The sequence below is a fragment of the Bidens hawaiensis genome, unplaced genomic scaffold (assembly GCF_021521415.1).
Source record: "Bidens hawaiensis isolate Kalapana, Puna unplaced genomic scaffold, B.hawaiensis_p1.1 tig00007551_1, whole genome shotgun sequence".
NCBI classification, from domain to species: Eukaryota; Viridiplantae; Streptophyta; class Magnoliopsida; order Asterales; family Asteraceae; genus Bidens; species Bidens hawaiensis.
The window spans coordinates 828134-832827 of record NW_027491527.1 but is presented as its reverse complement, the minus strand read 5'-3'; the positions used below and the strand labels follow the sequence as shown (position 1 = coordinate 832827).

The 4694-nt window shown below is 39.7% G+C and overlaps 1 long non-coding RNA gene across 1 annotated transcript; it reads right to left on the bottom strand.

Annotated features, from left to right (window-relative positions):
- Positions 1-348: 348 nt before the first annotated feature.
- LOC143635527 (uncharacterized) lies at positions 349-799 on the bottom strand. The gene is made up of 2 exons (XR_013154070.1): positions 435-799; positions 349-396 (listed from the first exon to the last, which is right to left on the bottom strand). It is a non-coding gene; the product is annotated as an uncharacterized LOC143635527 (long non-coding RNA).
- Positions 800-4694: the final 3895 nt, after the last annotated feature.

Genomic DNA, 4694 nt, shown 5'->3' with positions numbered 1-4694 from the left:
AGAAACAGGTTGTAGGCAGGTATAAAACTTAGTATGGTTTTCAACGCTTCTGTGATACGGATTAGGTTCAATTAAGCTCAGAATTTAGATGGACATCACATGAGAGATAGTGATGCCTCCTATCTATTCTCAAAGCGTATTTGGCTTTACCCAAGTCACCCCGAGTTGACTTCGACCCGTAGTGTCTGATTAATCAATGATCACACATCGATCATCTGAGTCGTCTTCCCGATCTTTCGTATACTTTGAAATATTCTTTCTTGCCTCTTTCTTGATATTTGTAATCAGATTAGCTTCATAAGGCTTAACGATAATAACTAGAGAGTCTTTTTTTTTAATCAAAGACAATAATACAACTGCAAATCTAAGACAACTGCAAGTCCCGAATCTGGATCACTGCAGATACTTAACACTATCTTCGCGGGAATCAGAACACTCACGGGCTCGTGTATGACTGGGTAATCACTTTTCTGCCTATCATTCGGAAAGATGTATGTGGATACATGCACAACTCAGAATGACTCTCCACAGTAAATCGAGAAGATTTAGTTTGTATCACCTCAACTTTTACGCACCATAGAAAGCTACCATAACATACAATGACTGTTCTAGAGTCTTTTAGGCCTAATTACTTCACCAGTTAAGAACACAAAAACAGTTTATCTATCACTTTCCAAGGTTGGATCAATTTTCATTTTAACACCGTGTTGAAACTTCTTGCGAAGTTATAGACTGAAAAATTATATCATTTCCCTAAAAAAATTTAAATTCAGACGCCCCGATCAAGTCAAAGTCTTTAGGTAAACGGCTATCCTGAAGATCCAGTGGATCAGCCGGACTGACCACATACGAGTATGTGTCCCTCTGACTAAGTATGAACGACTAACTTTAAGCGAAAGAATAAAAACCCATCATAAACTGCCCCGGTCGCTTTCAGTCATCTGGTTAATGGCTATCCTTATAATCTACACGTAGATGTAAGGACCAAACATATTTTTGGGATATGTCCTTCAAACTTGAGCTACCGACATAATTTTAAGCGATAGTTATGTTTTTTTTATGATAAAGAGAAAAAAAACATGGTTACTCGGGATTGATCATCCCATTAAGCTCAACAAGATTTTGAAAACGGGATCGGTCAAACGCTTTAGTAAAAAGATCGGCAAAATTATCCAGTGAATCAACCTTTTCAAGCAAAATTAATTTCTTCTCAGAACAATCCCGTATAAAATGATGACGAATGTCAATATGTTTAGTTTTACTGTGTTTAACGGGATTGTTAGTTACTGAGATAGCAGCAGTGTTATCAATGCAAATAGGAGTTTGAGTGAAATTCAAACCATAATCGCGCATTTGTTGTTGTATCCATAAAACCTGGGAGCAGCAGTTCGATGCTGCCATGTATTCTGCTACGCAGGTGGAAATGGCTACAGAGGTCTGCTTCTTGCACTGCCACGACACCAATCTTCCTCCGAGAAACTGACATCCACCGGTTGTTGACTTCCTGTTTTGATTGCAGCCTCCATAGTCAGAATCGGTGTATGCTACCAAATCCAGTTCTTCCCCTTTCGAGTACCATAGTCCCAACTTAGGCTTTACTTTAAGATACCGCAAGATTCATTTCACTCCCTTCATGTGTGATTCCTTTGGGTTTGCCTGAAAACAAGCACAAAGACAAACTGCAAACATAATGTCAGGTCTAGATGTAGGTAGATACATTAAAGAACCTATGATTGCTCGATATTGAGTAGGATCCACATCTTCATCACTGTCAAGATCAGCACCCAGTTTGTGGTTGACGCAGATTGGAGTGTCGAATGGGGTACTATCATCCATCTTGAAACATTTAAGCACATCAAGGACATACTTCGTTTGGTGAATAAACATGTCATCTTTCTTCTGATCTACCTGCAATCCCAAAAAGAAAGTTAATTCGCCCATGGCGCTCATCTCAAACCTTTTCTTCATGACTGCTTCAAACTCCTGACACATAGTAACTCTGGAGGCAGCTAAGATGATATCGTCCACATAATCCTGAACAAGTAGAAAATCACCCCCTTTTCGTTTGACAAACAAGGTACTATCGATCTTCCCTCTCTCAAACCTCTAGCAAGTAATCTGACAAAGTTGCATACCAGGCACGAGGAGCCTGATGTATCACATATAACGCTTTGCTTAGTTTGTACGCATGATCAGGAAAATCTGGGTTAGGAAAACCAGGAGGTTGTTCTACGTATACCACTTCATCGACTTTTCCGTTAAGAAACGCACTCTTCACATCCAACTGGAACACTTTCATCTCTTTGTGTGCAGCGAATGCCAGAAACAGTCGAATTGCCTCCAGTCTGGCCATAGGAGCAAACACTTCATTGTAATCAATTCCTTCCTGCTGATTAAACCCTTTAACTACTAATCTTGCCTTGTTGTGAATGATTATCCCCTTCTCATCTCTCTTACATTTTAAAACCCACTTTGTACCGATAGCGTTCACTTCTTGCGGTTTTTCAACTAACTGCCATACTTCCATCTTCTCAAACTGTGCCAATTCTTCCTGCATGGCTTCAACCCACGAGCTATCCTTCAATGCCATTTGATAATTCTTTGGTTCAATCTGACTAATGAAGCAGGCGTACAAGCACTCATTTATAATACCCGTGTCTTTAATGCTTGCATACACACATGTGTGTTCATCCAAACTTCTTCTAGTACGTACACCATCAGAAGGATTACCGGTCACATTCTCCAAAGGATGATTCTTGTGAATCTTGGTGGTCTGTACCGGACCGACTTCCATATCATTCTCAAGATTTGAAGAGAGTTAATCAGAGTGAGGCTGAGGCTGAGGTTGAGTGTGAAATGGATTGTAGAATTCATCTTCATTCGAGACAGCTGGAGTTTCAACTGCATTTGACGAGGTCGGTTGATATTCATTATATTGCGGACGTTTTACTAGGTCCTCCTCTTCGTCATACAGCATCTGTGAGGCCATTTTCTCATCAATGTCTACAAAATCCAAGTAAGGTACATTAAAAGATTTGAAAAGCTTATCATAGTCGAAAGCCTCTGCTGGTCCCATGCTAGGCCTTGGTGATTTGTAACTAGTTATGTCAGTGTTACAGACCACCTCAACCTTGCTGTTTGATAGATTAAAGACTCTTCTATTGGGTTTCCCAACAACATAGCCAACTAAGATACCTTCGTCGGCTTTCTCACCAAATTTAGAGTTAGTCTTTAATATCGAACATGGGGACCCGAAAGGTTCAAGACCCTTCAAGTTTGGCTTTCTACCATGCATAAGTTCATAACAGGTTTTATTTAATCTTTTAATAGTTAAAACATGATTAAGGATATAACAGGCTGTAGCAACAGCCTCAGCCCAGAAAACCACGGGAAGCTTAGCATCTGCCAGCATAGTTTTGGCGCCTTCGATTAGAGTTCTATTCTTCCTTTCAGCTACTCCATTTTTTCGGAGTATATGGGGCGCTGTACTGATGCTCTATCCCTTTCTGTAAACAAAACATTTCCATCTGATAGTTCTTGAACTCTGTACCATTATCACTCCTTATGTACTAAACCTTCCTTCCAACAATATTTTCCACCTTGGTAATCAAGTTAATTACCAACTGAACTGTCTCATCTTTTGCCTTCATAAAATAGACCCAAGAGTATCGTGAGTAATCATCGGTTACCACCAAACAGTATGACGTTCCTCCTAGACTCTTTACATTCACAGGACCAAAGAGATCCATGTGAAGCAGATCCAAGGTGCTGACAATTGAGTTAACCTTCTTGGAGTGATGAGGTTTATTGTGCTGTTTTCCTTTCTTGCAGGATACACATTGGTCTTCAAAATTGAAGTTCTTCAAAGGAACCCCTAGTACCAGCCCGTTCTTGACAATGTAATTCATCTTGTGAAGATGAATATGACCCATTCTTCGGTGCCGCAATTCTGACTCGGATTCTGTTGCTTTTGACAGAAGACATGACTCTTCTGTTGTTATCTCGGTTGATCTCATATCCATTACATACGTGTTCTTTTCTCTTAGAGCTTTCATCACAACCCAGGCCTCTGGTATCTTGAAACCAGGATAAAGTACGAGTGCCTCATCTTTAGTAAAATGAACGGTGTATTCTTTGTCACAAATTTGAGAGACACTCAACAAGTTATGCTTCAACTCTTCCAAAAAATTCACTTTTTCCAACTTTATTCTGCCATTTGTCACAGTCCCAATACCACTAATTCTTCCTCCGCTTTCTCATGCGAAACTAACTCTTCCTCCTTAAACATACTTCCAGTCATGTAACAATTTCTTGTTACCAGTCATATGCCGAGAACAGCCACTGTCAACAACCCACATATTGGTTACAGCTCTGTTCGACTGTTCCTGCACAATTAAAGAAATAGATTAAAATCTGGGGACCCAAGACCTTCTGGTGTTGGGTTGATTAAACCTGTTATCTGGCATCCAGTACCTTGGTTGCCCAAAGTTAGTTTGAGGAGAATATTTGTAAGATCTGAAAGGAAAATTTCTAGATGACTATATATGAGGCCAGCCTAACCTTCATGAATTTCTAACATTAATGGAGTTATAATTATTGGTTTGGTAATTCACTGGGAAAAAATGAGACTGATTTCTTTGAAATCTTGGATTAGTCCAATGATTGAAATTTGGTGAGTTAGCATTATTACCAGT